This window comes from Coturnix japonica, chromosome 14 (assembly GCF_001577835.2).
Source record: "Coturnix japonica isolate 7356 chromosome 14, Coturnix japonica 2.1, whole genome shotgun sequence".
Taxonomy (NCBI): domain Eukaryota; kingdom Metazoa; phylum Chordata; class Aves; order Galliformes; family Phasianidae; genus Coturnix; species Coturnix japonica.
Window position 1 is genome coordinate 12,091,043 of NC_029529.1, and position 16,858 is coordinate 12,107,900.

The window sequence follows — 16,858 nt, forward strand, 5'->3', positions numbered from 1 at the left end:
TTTTGTATTGTCCTTGTATTGTCCTTCCTCCTCATTGCCTGCCAGGCTCCACTGGCTGTCCCTGCCCTCATAAGGGCTCCAGCAACCCTCTGGCTGCAGCTCCCCTCCACATGGGTGCCCCACACCATTCTGAGGGCTCCTTGTGCTGGGAGAAGGAGCATCTGCAGCCATTTCCCAGCCCTACTGCTTGCAGTGCTATGAGGCACCAGGGGCTGAGGGTTGTGCTGCTGTCCCTCCTTCCTATGCCCCAGCACAGCCCCATGAGCTGCTCTGCCCATGTGCCGTAGCCCTGATCCCAAATGGTGCCAGCAAATGATTAACGTGTGTGTGAAAGTCGAATGTGCTCTGTGTGGATTGCATACATCTGGACCAGAAAGGAGGGGGGGAATGAGAAGAGGAGGAAGATGAAGTGGAAAAAGAAGAGGAAGAAAAGGGAAAGGAAAGAGGAAAAGAGAAAGAAAAGGAACTGGAAAAAAGAAAGAGCTCTTGCAAGCCTGCAAGCTTGGGGACTGTATGTAAATGGCAAGGTATGATCCTACACATGGGCTGTGGGATCCTGCGTGCATGGGGAGCCCAAGGGGCTGACCAGAAGAGGGGACATCCTGCTGCTCAAAGCCACCACCTGCTCTGGATCAGCCCTTTCCCTTCACCACTGGGCAGCCCCAGTGCCCTGCTGTGCAGGCAGGACTCACATCAGCTCTGATGTCCTTCCCTAGAAACATTCATCCCCCATGGTTTCCTCTGCCCTTTTCTTGCGGAGCGGACGCTGTGTCAGCTCATGCAGGCGCCGGATCGCTCACAGCTACAACGTTCCGTTTGCAGCAGAGGCTTAGAAAACAAACAGCTTTTCCAAAACAAATGGGATTTGTCGGCCCAAGTGATGGAGACAGAGCTGCCAAGAGGTTGCTGGGAGTAAAAGGCCATGCAAACATTGGTTTAATCCCTCTGTCCTCCTGCTGTCAACAGGGATGCTCCAGCAACATCCCTGCAAGCTCATGCCCTGAGCTGCTGCAGGTTATTGTGGGCTGCTGGGGCTGCTCCTTTGTGGATTCCCTGACCCCTGCTTATGCCTATGGAGGGGAGCAGCCTGCTCAGGCTCATCAGTGAAGCCAGGGGCCCTTTTCCTCTTCCTCTCTTGCCCCCCTGCTCAGCTGTGTTGGAGCATGGGGTGCTCAGTGCTCCTGGGCAGCCCTCATCCCTGTGATGTGTCCATTCATGCAGGGATGGAGCTGGGAGCATCTGGGCTGAGAGGAGAGCATTGGTCAACCACACAGGCTTGGCCTCAGGCTGCACCACTGGTCTGCAGTCCTGTGTTTGGGGTCCTTGGAAGGTCAATGTCAGTGGGGACAAATAAGGGAATAAGGACTGGGAGGGAGGTGGGAGTCTCTCCGTGGAGAGAGAGAGAGACTTGGTCTTGGCTGGGGCAGAATGGGAGCATCCTGCTTGGACTCACAGCCTGACCATCTCTGTATGGGTACTCCTGGAGGGGGCTGCCCCACACTCACAGCCCAGATGTGGTTAGGAGTAGGTGGGTGCAGGGACTGCTGCCAGCCCTACCTGCCCGGCTGCAGCCCTGTGTCCTGCTCCATGTCCTCATACCTGGATTCACACATGGCTCTCGTGGTCCGGAGACCGCTCTCCTGCTGCTCCTCCTCATCCCTCTCCAGCATTTTGCCCCACGAAGCCCTGCTCACTCAGCAGTGCCTGGCGAGGGTGGGATCTGCTTAAAAAATGTTTATGGAAGAGGAAGAAAAAAATCAAAAGGTGGAGGAAAGAAAGAAGAAGACAGCTCAGCAGATAGACAGCAACCCCAGGGAACCCACCCCCTACCCCCCCCCGGCAGCAGGAAGCAGGGAACATAAGGAGCCGTTTATTTTAAATAAACTATAAATATTGGACTACAACAAACGCATGTAAGAAAAGAAAAGTTGGTTCAAATCCAAAGATTTCCAAGAGGTTGCGAGCAAACGTGTGTGTGATTGAGTCTGGCAATCCCGCGTGTGCGTGTGCGCCGGTGCACGTGCTCATCAAGGGCTGCAGCACCAGAGACAACAAAATCCCCCCAAATTAAAACCAGAGCAAATTAAAAACCAAGACAAGGCTGTGGTGGAGTCTCGAGGCTGCTGATAAGATCAGTGTGTGTGGATGGTGGGAGTGCCCCAAGCAGCTCCAGCTCCGAGCTTGGCTGTGCTGTCCATGCCCATGGATATACCGGTATCCCAGGGCTGTGGCTCTGCTGTAGACTTGGGGCTTGATGGAGCAGCTTGTGGGGCTGGAGCCCAGTCACAGCTTGCCCTGGATCTCTGTGGGGTGGTTGGGTGTGGGGTCAGCTCCTGCTGATGTTACCCACAGAGCACCGACCAGCAGGTTTGGGGAGCAGTGCCTGGGGTGCAGAGCTTCAGGCTTAGCAGCAGTTCTGCAGCTCAGCCGCAACGTATCAGCACTAGTGAAGCTGTGGTCACACTTGGGTGGCTTTCAGCTGATGTGACCAACTCTACGGCGCCTGTGTGTGCTCGGGCCTTGGCAGCCTGCTCACAGAGCCCTGCTTTGACCTCAACAGAGTAAATCTGATGGGCACGAGGCTCTGGCCCTTGTCGCGCTCCCAGGCTTGATGACAGTTAACATATTGCTCTGTGAGCAGCGCCTGCTTTGTGTGACTGCCCTTATCGCAGCGAGCTGACATGTTTTGCCCTTTATTTTTGCCCATGTGAAGTATCACCTTGTCCCTGTGGGCTGGCCTGGCTCTCACACGTCGCCTTCCTGGCAGTGGGACACACCAGCATTTCTGCTTCACTGTGCTGCAAAGCTCCAAGGCCAGCATGGCAGGGGGACAGAGACCCCTGCAGCACCCCTGGGGATGAGGCTGGGTGCTGCAGTGCACCCACAGCCCCGGCTCATTGCTGCTGGATGGCCACCAGCTCCCAGACTGGGTGGTCAGAACTGAGTCACCACCCCATTTCTAATGGAAGCCACTGGAGAGAGGTCCCCATGGCTCTGCTCATGGCCATCAGTGCTGCCTGTTTGATCCTACAGGAGAAGCAAAGTGTGCTCAGTGCCAGCTGTGCCTGCGGTATTACAAGTAATCCAAGTAACAGATTACTGTGTCACCACTTGTTTGCTCTGTGTGCCACCAGCATTGTCTTACATCTCTGTGGTCACTGTGGCCTCTCCAGCTTGTCACCATCAGTCACACACACTACTCTCAGGCTTGGCTATTAGGCAGATTAACCTTAATTGATACTGCCCGTCATCACTAATCACTATCTTCATTGTCAACTTCAACACCACCCACCGCCTACCATTTCCACTTATTAGCAGTGTGGAGGAGTCACTGACACGTGCTGCATCTGATCCAAGATCAGATATCCCATCTGAAAGGGACTTCCTTGCTTAAACACACTCTGAGAGAGCAGCTCCTTGAGTGGGTTCTCCCAGCGCTCACAGGATGCTGAGCAGCTCCATCCCCTCGGCTTAGGAACTGCTGCAGGGATGCACCTCTGGTTTGGAGGGGAGATGCGGGGTGCCCCAGAGTTGGGTATCCCTGCACACCACGATGCTCCTCCCGTGGCACAATGCACAGCTCTCATCTGATACTCACCAGTCCTGGTGAGGGGGGAGCAGCTGCTGCATGTTTAGGAGAGACCCAGAAAATATTGGGGTGGGCTACAGGGAAGGTCAAACAAACCATTTATTTTCAGTCAGAACAGTCAGATGTGAGCGTCTCTGTTTAGGAATCACATCCAGATGCTGAAGTTAAACATCTGGGCTTCACCTCTGTGTTTTGTCTACGCCCTGTGAGTGTGGCACAGCCCCTGGAGCCATCTGCCGAGGCGTTATCACCTCGTCCATCAGCTGCCCCTCACCTCCGCCCGGGGCTCCCAAATCCCCTCCATTTCCGCAGCTGTCACTGCTGCAATGAGCCCACAGGCCTCGTGTTCATCAGTATTTCAGCCCTTTCCCTGGGGAAATGGGGGAATTGCGATGTGGGAACCCTTTTGGTCCAACTTTAAGGCAGCCCTTTCATGTCCTGAAGAAGAAGAGGGCTCTTCCTGCCAGGAGGACTGGCAGAGCATTTGCACAGCCCTTCCGTGGGGTCTGTGTGTCATCCTATTGAGCAACTTGGCTGGCACAAACAAATGGCTCTGCAGGAGGAAGCCTTAAAACCCTGAATACAGCCAAGGCTGGAGCAGAGCTGTGAGCGGCTGCGGTGCAGCAAGGCCAGGAGCAGGCTGACCCCAGCAGGAAGCTCTTTAGACATGTCTGCTGTGCAATGAGCTCCTGGTTCTATGGGCTGTGGCCCTTGCTGTTTTTCAGATGGCCTATCCCATGCAGCAGCACAGGATTGTCATTCTGATATTTGAATACTCCATGTGTTCCTGCTGTGGTGACAGCCCTGCCTTCTGTGCAGAAGCCCAAGGCATGTCACATCTGACAGTCTTGCTCCAAGTTTGCTCATCACCTCTGGAACCAGATGTCGGACTGGGTAGGGAAATCCTGCCTTCTGGAGGCTGGCCACCACTGGGCATTGGACGAGCCAGGGCTTCAAAGCAGAGATGAGCAAACACAGCACCAGCATCCTCCGGGGTACCAGGAAATCTTGAAAGCCCAGATTTCCATTTGAACATCCCAAGCGATTCTCAGTTGTTCAGAAGGGGCCGGATGGCAAGAAGCCTGTTGTTCAGTTGGCATCCCTCATCCTCTGAGCTCCCTGCTGCTGGAGGACCCTGTGCCATCTGTAGGGGCTGCGCTGTGAGCACAGGAACCCCACGCTGAGTGCTTCCCACCCAGAGACGTGGAAGAGGCTCACCAGGAGATGTCCCTTCTGTTTTGTGTGGGGGAAGGAAAACCACTGAGGCATATCCCCTTGCCTAAGGTAGGCAGTAATTGGGATCAGCCCCCAGCCTGCTACAAGGGGACCTGTTTGGCAGGGTGAGGGGTTCTGTGCTGCTCCCTGAGGGAGGAGACGAGCCGCTGCCAGGAGCAGAGATCACAAACCTGGATGTGAAGTGCAGCTTCATGCTCAGTGCTTCTTTAGCTCAAAGCAGCAGGCACATAAAGATCAAAGAGCTTTCCCTTGTTTTCCTTCATTCTTCTGCTGGGAAACTGCGTCTTGGCACAGATGGCCTTGGAGCACCTTCTCTGTGAAGATCAGATCCAAGGTCGTAAAAGTAAAAATTGGTTCTTTTCAGGCTTTCCAAAGGGAAGAGAGCCTGAACTGGATGCAGCAGAGCTCGGTGTGTTGGCAGCACCTCTGCTCGTGGCTCCTCTACTGGAGGTGGGGCAGCTGCCGGCCCCACGGCACAAGGGCTCCATCCCAACACTGTGTTTCTGGCCGCCCGCTCAGGCAGGCCATACTGAGACATTTGGAGCTGATTAATTAGTCAAAGGCAAAGGGCTTTAGAAATAAGGAACAGCTGGCCACCTGGAATGGAGACCAGCAGCAGGTTTATTGCAAGGCCAGAGGCAGCAAGCAGGAGCTGTGGAGGGCTCGGGGATTCCTTGCAGCTAATTGCCATCTGACAAACTCTTCTCGCCCCTCCTCACCACCCCCACCCTGGGGCTGCCCTGTGGTGGTCCGCAACACCTCCATGCAGCTCCTGTTTGAGCAGCCCTGAATGAACCACACTGCATGCTGCCTTTGATTCAAAGTGGGATCAATGAGCTGCGCTGTGTTGGTGGCTGCTGAGCACAGGGATTTGGGCCTCCTGGGCAGCTGACTGCTGCTGGGAAGGCTTTACTTCAGCTCTGGTGATTTCCACTTAAGTCCATGGTCAGGCTGGACACAGCCCTGCGGTAGGGCATCCCAGCAGCACGTCAGGGGCCTTGTGCCACCACTGTGTGCTCTGCGGGATGGCAAGATGGGTTGTGAGGGGGTTAGTGCCAAGCTGACCTCAGAGCATCTTGGTTTGGCTCCGTGAGGTGCAACTGTTGGAGGAAAACCAGGACTTTGTTGTGGGGAAAACAGGACTTCTGCAGAAGCTGTGATTTCCTCCTGAAAGCTGCTGAGCAGCAGAGCGGTGGGCAGGCGAGGCTGGGTTGGCTGCAGGGCTCCCCAAAAGTAGGGAGAGGCTCTGCCCAGCCCTGGGGCTCTGCTCCCACCCTGAGCTCTTTGGCTGCAAAGCACAGAGCCCAACCACCCACCTGCCTCTGGGCAGCAGCTCCACTCCCATCTGATGGAGCCACATTGGTCGCTGTCACACCAGGTCTCTCTCTTGCCCAGTTTTCTCATGCAGAGGTGATGCTTCCAAGGGAGTGTGTCTGGTTAACCCAGGGCATTACCAATGAAGGAGGTAGATAGCTCCCAGCACTGCTCACACAGCTGGGCTCCCACCAGGTGCCACCCTCCATCCCTTTGTGGGAAGGGTGGGCTCTGCACCGGGGCCAGGTCTGGCTTTTCTTCACTGGGAGAAACAGCAGAGCAAAATACCTTGTCTCTTTGATTCCCCCCCGGGCTGCTGTTTCTACAGCTTCCTGCAGCCTCTTGGGGTTGTTATTAGGGCTAATTTGTGCAGCAGATTCACTCATTGCCGAGGTTGGAAAGATGTTCTCATTTTTCTGTGAAAACACATTAATTAATACCACTGGAGATGCTGTGATTTTGTCCATCTGTGGAGGAGTGAGGTCTGGCAGCACCTAACACAAACCAGCTGGGTGTTGAGCTGAGGCAGTGGTGAATGGGCTGGAGATGGGCTGCGGCAACTTGGGTTAGGTAGGGTTAGGGCTAGATTTAGGGTTAGGCTGTGGGTCAGGGGTAGCGTTGATGGGAATGGTGCATGAAGTACCAGGATATGGGGCAGGATGGGCTCCCATTTTGGGGAACATGGATTTGGGCATATTTGGCTGCACAGGGATGAGCCTTGGGATGGAATGAAGGGTGCTGGGCTCTGCTCCTGGTGAGACAGATGCCCTAAAGGTGGATGGACACTGTCTGTGATGCCCACACAGCGCTGGGCTGGGGCTGCACAGTGCAGTGAGGTGCGGCCGTATCGCTGTGCTTCCCAAACACCATCCGCCTTTACAGGAGCCACAGACTGCAGAAGGAAATTTTCCAGCCGCTGTGGAAAACCCAAAATCATGAGTCAGAGGGCTCAGAAACCAGGAGGTGAAGAAACAGATGGGTGTTTATTAAAAATTTTTGCAATCTTTCAGTTTTTAAGCCCATCTCGTAGTTTTTCTGGCTTTCCGAGGGAGTTCTGTCGGAAAGGCGTGGGCACGTCTTGTCTGGGTGTGTCCTTGGGGACTTTTTAATGGCTTGGCAAATTTTAGACCAACTTTGACACCAGATCCTACAGGTTATGCAGCAGGATGCCGCTGCCTGCCTGGCTGAGACCCTCAACCAGAGCGGCTCCTCCTCCTTTGCCAAGGGATGTGGTGGGAGATGGCTGCAGCCTGGCTTCTTTTTGGGCACTTGTGAATCCCAAAGATGCGACCACTGCTGGGGCTGGTGGCATTTTCTAAGGGACTTGCATCTCCTGGTTTCTGGGCACATGGGCTGGTGCTCTGCTGTAAGCAGCAGCATGCATCCTGCCAAGCCTGGGGCTTTGCTCCTGTGCTTGAAGCACTACTGTGAGCTGTGCAGATCTCTGCGTGAGCAAGTGTTCAGCACAGGGAGAAATGCATCCGAGCTCTTCCAGGCTCTCAGTGCTGCAGGGTGAGGAGTTCCCTGCTGCCTTCCTGGATGCTCCGGGGCAGCCGCTGTGCAGAGCTGGCCTGCATGGCTCAGTGATGGCAGGGGTGGTGGCGAGGAGGGGGTCTTTTCTCTCAGCAGACTGCCACTTCTAAGCCCATCTTCATAGCGTGGGCTGACTTTGAAGGAAAGCTCCCAAGTATGTGTTTCATTAAGATTTAATAAAGCAGCTGCCTGCTCCTGAAGCACAAAATGATTATTAGGCCCTTTATTGAGGATTAATAGCTATGTAATCAGCACGTATCTGGTTCCTACAGGCATCTATTACATAGCTTCTAAACCTCAGTGAATATGTTTCTAATTGGCCTTTAAGAACATGCTGTTGCTTTATTAAAGCCTAATTAAATGCATATTGGGTGAGGTCCATTCAGAAGTGGTTATTGTGAACTACTTGTCATTACCTAATATGTGCGACCTAATGTGTGTTCAGCTTATTTGCTCTGTTAATTATTGAATTTTATGACCTTTGTTTGGGCTTTGTGTCCGTAATTTGGATCACGTATGTCACTTCCCCCCTCCAACAAAAGAGTTCTGAAGCTGTGGGTGCTACTGGCCAGCCAGGGGAGGATCAGGCAGGCTCCCCAGCAGTGCAGAGCAGGGGTCTGCAGGCAGGACTCCATGTGGGCATGGGCAGTCTCCTGCAGGAGCTGCTGGGGTGAGAAGCCTTCATTCTGACTATGAGCAGCTTTCCTCCCTGGCTTCTTCCCTGCCAGTTGGGGCTCTCAGGACTGTTTTGCTGCCTTTACAAAGGCTTTAAGCTCTGTCACACATCTCCTACACATACACAAGCCTATGTCACCAATTGCTGTGAGCACAAGCTTTGGTACAGCAAATATGAGAATTAAGGGATCTGGAGGAGAGCAGAGCATAGAATGGCTCATCAGCAAAATGATGGATGCTGATGGAGTATCTCGGTGGAAATGAAGTGCTGCAAGGGCAGCAAAGTGCTGATGGGATGATGCTGGGAAGGGGGTGGTTTGGCTGTGAGCAGAGCGCTCTGGGAAGCAACTCAGGCTGGGTTTCGGTTTGGAACCTGCTTTCCATTTTTGTCTGGCAGTGTCAGAATATCTCGACTCAGCAGGTTCGGGACAGGACATCTCCAGCACAGGTTTGAGAGGAAATGCCACTCTGCTGCAATGTGCCATTGCATCATGTTGTCTGAGGCAGAATGGGAAAGTCAAAAATCAAGGAAAGTCGGAAGTGGAGCAAAAATGCTTCAGTTTGCCCAAAACAAGCTTTATTTTTCTTTTCATTTCTTTTCTTTTTGGAGGGAGAGAGGAAGGAATTTTCCATTGTTGTAGAATTTCAAAACTCCCCAGAGCCTCTGGGAGGGCGACAGTGCCAGCTGGGACTGCTTTCCTAATAGCCAGCTCCTGGGCTTTGCTCAGTGCTGCTGCCATTAGCAGTGAGTTGTGGTAGCAGCCCTCAATGGACAGTGCCACGAGGGCACACCTCTGTCCAGCTCTGCGGGAGCCAAAGGGTTCTGCAAGGCTGGGGACACACAGTTGGGTGTTTAATGGAAACCACATCATCCTGGATTCATCCCAACGGCCGTCAGGAATCCATCGTCTGCATGGGGCAAGCTGGACTCCTGGCCTCGCACTGCCCTGTGTGGGTGAGGGCTGGCAATGCTCACATCCCACCCCTCCTCACTGCCCCTTGGGCCTCGGCATGGCTTTGCACATGGATGGATGCTCAGATTCCTGGAGAACCAGCAGCTTCCCCAGATTTCACCTCCAGTTTGACTCCCCCACCCCCCAAGGCAAACTTGCTAACAGTTGAAAACGTTTGGTTAACTCCCCTCCTCCGCTTTTAGTTTTTTATATTTTTTTTAGGTTTTGCAGCCTTTGTACTTTCTACATCCCTTCTGGAAGCAAAGGTGCCAAAATACTTCTTGAAAGGCTGTTCTTGCAGTGTTTCCCAGAGCTTCCCGCACCAGGAAATGCCGGAAATCGTGGGAGCAAGGCTGCTCTCTGGAGAGCATTGACACAAGTTTTGCAGACCCAGAAGATCTGGAGAAGCCTGAACTTGCCGAGACATGGACTTCTCTCCAAAGCCAACAGGAACTCGGAAACTTTGGGGCCTCTCGGTTTTGCTGCTCTGTAGACCCTGAACCTTTAAACTCAACCTTTGTTTTATATTTGTCATGTTGAGGATTATACCCTTGTTTTTCCGATTAGTGAGCCTGGGTCACACATTCATCATGAAAGCCACCTTTGGGTTGGGATTCGTCTTGTTTGACTTGAGGCCAAACCACGGATGTATTTGGGCTCAGGGCTGTATCTCCTTGCCTGCCCTCAGATCTGGTGGAGAACGCCAGCCAACCCATCAACTGGCATGGGGAGAGCAAAGGAGCCTTTGTGGGACTGAGCAATATTGCTGAGCTCATCAGGACAGGCTGAGAAGGATGTGCTCCTCCATCTGAATTTTGGTGAGAGCCCCATCCACCCTCCTATACAGGACCTCAAGTTTGAAAATGAGACACACAGAGGTCACCTTCAGCCCAGAATGCAGCAGGGGATCCATTCTTTGGGACAAGGCACGGGTCAGATGCCTGGGTCAGCTGAGGACATGGGGCAGGGTGCATGGGGAGGAGAGGGGCGAGCAGGATGCGCTCTCCCCAGGAACACTGGCTCTGCAGGGCCGGTTTGAGTTGAAGTTTAAGAAGAACAGCAAACTATTGTTTGTTCATTTAACAGACCGTTTCCCAATGACTTTGCTCCAGGCTAATTCATTTCAGTGAGTTTTCCCTTCCTGTAGATTTATCTCTCCTTTCTTCTCCTTCCTAGAAAATGCAAGGCAGAGGGGAGAAGATATTTCCTTTGGAAACATCATTTCAGTGCTTACCTGCCTTGTGGGGGGAGAGGGAAGGTGTCAAGGGAAAGCTGAGAAAGAAATCTTCCCCTTGAAATTTCCTGTAAAATTAAAAAGTAATAATTTTGGCAAAGCCTTCAGACTGCAGCTTCATCCTCTTCCATTGCCAGACGGGGACAGACATCTCCAGGAACCTTTTTCTGCCGCACAGATCCTCCTTTCAATTTGTTCCTGCTCTAGTGTTGGAGCGAGGCCAAGCCCTGTCCCAGGGCACCCCCAGATTGTGCATGGGTGAACCCAGAGCACCCTGAGCCACCAGCCCAGCTCCCTGCCCTGCCCCCCACTGCTGACCATGGCTGTGGGTAGCTCTAGGATGGCCAAATCCCGGCCAGCTCGCGCCGTGCGTGGTCCCCATCTGTGCATCTGTGGCAGCCAAGGGCTTGAGCAACATGATTTTCATAGCTTTCCTGGAGTGTCCTCTCCCTGTGGAAGAGACCTGGGCTCACACGTGTGTGCTGCGATGCCTTTGCCTGCCCAACCAGTGTGTGTGGGCAGCAGCACCCACACCGTGTCCCTGTGCTGCCCCTGTGCCTGCTGGTGGCTCGGCACAGGGCAGAGGTGGCAGTGAGGTTCCACCTCTGAGCAGAACTGGAGCCCTCCCGGCCCCCTTCCTTGACGTTCTCCTTGGCTGTGGATCAGCTGGCGGGAACCAGCAAGTCTTGCAACAAAGATGAGCAAAAAAATCCCTTCATGCCTCTAAAAGGAAGAAGGAGAGCACGGCAGAGACAGGGCGGCTGATACAGCTCCGCTCTCCGCTGCGGAGGCGGGAAGCCTTTCGGACAGGATTTATTTTGTATAGTCTTCCATGCAAACTGGATCCCCCTCCCCTCCCAGCCCTTCCCAGCCCTAAATCATATCCTTTGTAATGACATTTCATGCTTGTGTGGCGCCTCGCTTCTGAGCATCCCCAAGTGCTCCATAAATAATGGATGTCTCCGGGCCCGCTGGGAGGATGCAGCACCACCCTCTCGGTGTCCCTGTCACTGAGGGAAGGTGACAAACCCTTCCTGCAGCCTCACCTGCAGGGTAAGCAGGGCTGGGCTGCACCTCCCCTGCCTTCCTCCAGGCTCTGCTCCTGCCTTGGCTGCTCTGGGGATGTCTCCTTGTCCAACCCAGGTGAGCTGTGTGTGATGGCCATGGGCTCACCGCCATGCCTCCTCCCTGTGGGCTCAGGAAAGCCCTTGCAATGCAGCAGGGACAATGGTAGAGCCACACTCTGTTCTCCCAGCCCTGGTTTTTAGGTCAGGGATGGATGTTGTCTGGCACACGGGGTCCTGACGCTGGAGCGGGGCGGGTGTTAACCGCATGGAAGCCTTGCTGATGAGTCCAAATAATACAACGTCTCAGATTCCCTCTTCCCTGTCCAAGCCCTTTGCTGTCATCAGGTCCTTCTCAGTCCTGTCCAGAGGTTTGTTCACAGCTGCAGCATCCCAGGAGATGGGGTGGTTTTCACAGGACACTGCTCCGGCTTGGCTCAGCAGCCTCTGTTTGCAGATGTGCTCTGTGGCCCATGGGCTGCCTGCACCCCTCCTGGGGGCAGCGGGCAGGGAGAGTCATGGGGCACAGCCAGCAGCGGGTGTCACATCTGCATGCAGGCGGCTTAGCACAGGATTTTTGCTGTGCTGGATGGTTTTGGAGGCCGTCTCAAGCTGTCTACTGGATTCTTCCGAAAATCACTCCCCTGGGAAGAAGCTTTCTAACTTGCCTCACAGCTGCAAAGCCGCAGCTCAAGGCCCGACCCGTGGCGGGTCCCGGTGCCAGCTCTGCTGCAGATTGCAGGGCTGCCCTTAGCATGAATGGTGGTGGCTGTGAGGGGCCTCCACCAGTGAGGAACTGCTTGCTATGGCCTGATCTGTGTCAGACATGCAGGGTGGGTGTAGGAAAGACTGTCCTGGCTGTGAGTGCATCCTGGAGGAGCTTCCTCCAGCCCCTGCTTGTCCTGTCCCAAATCTTCATGAACATGAGGGCTGATGGGGCACCACGGGGCCACAGCCTCTGTACAGAGTAGAGCCCATGGCCCACTCATCCCCAGGGACTTGGCCATGGGTCTCTGGGCAGCCCTACCAGGTTTGGGTTCCTTCTCTCACGGTATCCTGGGGAAAAAGGTTGAAAAGTGAGGGATGGTTTGTGGCAAAAAGGGGAAAAGCAAGTGATGTTATCACCTCGCCTCACCACATCCTATCCCATCCCACTCCATTCAGTATCATCCCATTCAAATCTGTCCCACCCCATCCTGTTCTATTCCACTCACCCCATCTCACCCTGTCATACCACATCCCGTCCCATCTCATCTGACCCCGTCCAGCCCTATCCCACCCCATCCTGCTCTACCCCACCCCATCCCACCCCATCCCATCTCATCCCACCCCATCCCTTCTCCCCCAGGCAACCATGCCAACCACCCCTGGAAGAGCTCCCCTTGCTGCTGCAGACCCATTGGTGGTGGAGGTCCTTTGGAGAACTTTCTTATCCAGGATGTGTGTCGGTGAAAACAGAAACCTAATAAGTAAGATAAGGAGACGATTTATAATGGAGTTGGTGAACTTTAGGAGGGAGCTTTACAGCCAGTTGTTGCAGACCACACAGGGAGAGGTTACACTCTCCAAAACCTTGGAGAATTTTTAAAAAATATTTTTATATTAAAAAAAAAAAAAGAAAAAAAAAAAAGAAAAAGAGTTTCCAAGAATTAAATAACACGAAAGTGTATGAAATATGATGTAGGGAATGTTCCCATTGCACTCACATCTGAAGTTAATTTGGGAGACGCTCTGAATAGCTTTTTAAAGAGTGGATAAACATTGGCATCAAAAGTGTAAATAAAGTTACCAGACAAAGCGGCCGTTCAAAGAGAATTGTCTCTGGGATTTTGGCCGGGCAGCTTTAATGGCTGCATGCAGGAACATTTGAAGATAAAATAAGGGCCTCGCTGATTGTCTTGGGGCTGAGTTTCTCTGCTTGGTCTCCCTCTCATGATGTCACATTCGAGCAGTGCTGGCAGCTGCTCGTGGATGGTTTCCTACCCGGCCGTATCCCTGCTGAGGGTTCCCATGCCCATGGCACCCAGCAGCCCCACCATCCCGCTGCTGCTCTGCACCTGCTGGTGGATCTCCCGCTGTGCCTCAGTTGGGACGTGGCCTCTTTGCTTTTTATCTCGTTTCCTTGTCCAAGCAGGAGCTGTGGAAGGTCCAGGTTTCCACGTGCTGAACACTGATCCCATGGGGAGCTGTGTTTATTGGGGTGAAGGGCCAAAAATTGCTCAGAGCATCTCTGACAAACCTGGCTGCTGGGTCATATGGTAACAGAGTGTCCTCCTAGCACGTTGCTTCCCTGCATCCAGAAGCTCCATGTCGAGGGCTGCTATTGCACTTGAATATACAGAGCAGAGTCAGAGCTCCTTCTTCACCTGAGACCTTGGTCTCTTCACTGGGCTGATTTCACTTGGATGGATGGATAAACCTGGGAGGACCATTTTACTCCGTCCTTTCCCTGGCTATAATAGGGGTTAACAACATTCATGACTCTTTTTGATCTTTTTTTTTTTTTTTGCAGCCTTGACTCCAGAGTCTCTTTCCCACGTGATAAAGAGCAAACCTCGCTCTGGTTGGTCCCACAGCACTGCTGCTAACCACAAGCAGCAGCAGCTCTCCACACTCCCACCACATGCAGAACCCGGCACAACTGGGATGCTGCTCACCCGGGCGATGCCCAGAGGGAGCTCCATTCCCCTGGAGACCGTGGTGTGGATTTTGTTGCAAATAACTCAATAATGACACTTGAACTCCTTCTTTGCCTGGGACTTGCCTGCACACTGTGACAGACTCCTTCCTGCTCAAGCGTCAGAGGGCTGGAATCCCTGATGGAGGTTTCATGAGCAGTGTTGGGGTGGAGGACCTCAACACCACAGAGCTGTCCTGGAGGAGGAAGAGGAAGAGGAGGAGGAAGAGCTCAGTGCAGGGTCTCACAGCATGGTGCCATCCAGGGGGGGTGGGCAGGAGCTGGTCCTTCCCACCCACCCCAGCACTGTGAGCATCAGGAGGCATCGGCCTTCGTGCCACTTGTGTAAACTATTACAGCAAAGGGCAGAGGTTAAACGCAGCACATGTGTGGCATCAATTAACAGGATTTCAAGGTCTCTGGTGGAGTTTCTGCTCAAATCTCTTGTGGCAGGTTTGGTTTTCTTAACCCCTTGGATGCCGTGTGGTTGGCAGCCTTGGCTCTGCCCTGCTCCCTGCTGCTGCTGGGGTCCCCCAGGGCCATGCTGGGAGCAGCCTCTGTCAGTGTAGGCACTGGCCTGGGGGGTGAGTGGGAGGGGATGCTCTGTCCCCATAGGAATTGCTCCTCCAGGTGCCCCAGAGCCTTGGGTCTCGCTGTGCCTTTGGTTGCTGCCTGTAAAATGGACAGTGAGGCAGCAGGAAGGCGAAAGGGATGCGAGAGACTTGGTGAGATTCGGCATTTGGGGTTGTGGTGCTTGAGGGGGTTTTGGCAAGGAAAAGGAAGGTTTTAGCTCCTAAAGACTGTGGAAACCTGAAAACGTGATAGTAGCATGGCCTGAAGGCTCGTAAACTCTAAAGTAATAAAAAGAAACCCTCAAAAAAAAGAAAAAAGGAAAAAGGAAAATCAACCCAAACCAACCCAAACCAAAGCGCCCCAGACTGGCTGCGTGAGCAGCTTCTTCCTCTGCACCTACGAACTGTTCATCTGCCAAGTGTGGGTGTTGCAGGTGGGAAACCTGCCTTGGGGCTGTGACGGTGGAAGGAGCAGCACAGAGCTGTGCAGCAGGATACACTCCTGGGTCCATTTCCCTGTCTACACCTCTTCCTTTTGGAAAGGAGTAATTTCGGTCCTCTGAGTTAAATCCAAACATTCAGAAGTGCTACAAAGCTGTACATTTTAGATACCATTTGAAGAGAGATTTACATGTATTTTTAAGCCCTGAATCCTGTTTGGATGACCAAAAGGCTTTCCTAAGAGAAGGAGATACTCAGCTCCCCTGGCTCCCGGTGTCAGAGCTGTGGGGAGACTTCTGGATGAAAGATGGGTTTGGTCCAGACGACTCCACACAGATATCCACTGTTTGTTAGCAAACCTGTAAAAATCTTGGTAATCCCCTTGATCTGAAACAAATGGGCTCTGCTGTCTAGTGCTGATTTTATTATCAGACACTGCTTAGTATCATCACAGGGCTTGGACTCGTGCCTAAGACTCAACATCAAGTCAGTCGTGTGCTGGCCAGCAAAGGTCTGCACTTTGCAGAGGATCAGCTCTGGTTCCTGGCATGTGTGTGCTGCCTGGCTGCTGCTCAGAGCTGCAGGGCAGAGCTCTGTGGCCATCACTGCCCTCTGGGGACATGGTGAGCCCAGGGTGCCAAACTGAGGAGCAGAATCTCACTGTGGGTCAGCTCTGTGGGACTGGGGGTCCTTGCCTCTGGTCCCAGGTCATCGGGGCTGCTCTTCTTCCCCAGTTTGCAGAGAGGTGGGTGCTGAGCAGGGGAAGCCCAGGTTGAAATGCCCACATTGGGCTGGATGTGCCTCAGGCTTCTCCCACCAGGGGCGTGGGGCACAGGGAGAGCTCAGCCAGGCTGTTCAGGACCCTTTGCTTCTGTCCTTGAGGGAGGCACTGGGGGACGGGGGGAGACATGGGGAAGAGGTCTCTGGACTCCAAGCTGTAGCTCTTTCTGTGGGTGCAGGCCAGGCTCTATCCCTATGATATCCCCCCCCCCCAGTTTTCTGGCACAGGAACGAGTGCCCTTTGTGCTGGAGGAGGGGTCCTACCCACGTGGCATCACTGGACACACCGTGTGTGGGTCCTGCAGCACTTGGCACCTTCAGGCACAGCCAGCATCCTCCTGCTGCCACCACGGTGCTGCTGCACGCCCACCCCACAGCTTCGCCCATGGCACGTCCAGCAGCACCACCCCTGCATTTATTTCTTTGTTTGGGAGGAAAGGTCACCCCTCGTTAGCTACTCATTACATTGAAACAATGGGGATGGCAGCGGCCGGCCGGGATCCTGGCGCTGGGATCGGCTCCTGCGGGTGTGTGAGCGGGTGCCGGTGGGGTGGCACAGCAGGGGGGCCTCCCCAGAGCTGTTCAAGGCATGGCTGGAGGAGCTCAGTGTGCATCTGGGCTTTGTTTGTTGTGTGTGTGTGTGTGTGTGTGCACAGTGTGTGTGAGCCCCGCTGTCGTTAGGACAAATAATGAAGATTTTCTCTTTGCCCCCTCCCGAGCTCCCCGGCTTTGACCAGTTCTATTTCCTTCATGTGGGAGGCAGCTGAGTTAGTCTCAGTAATTGCATCTC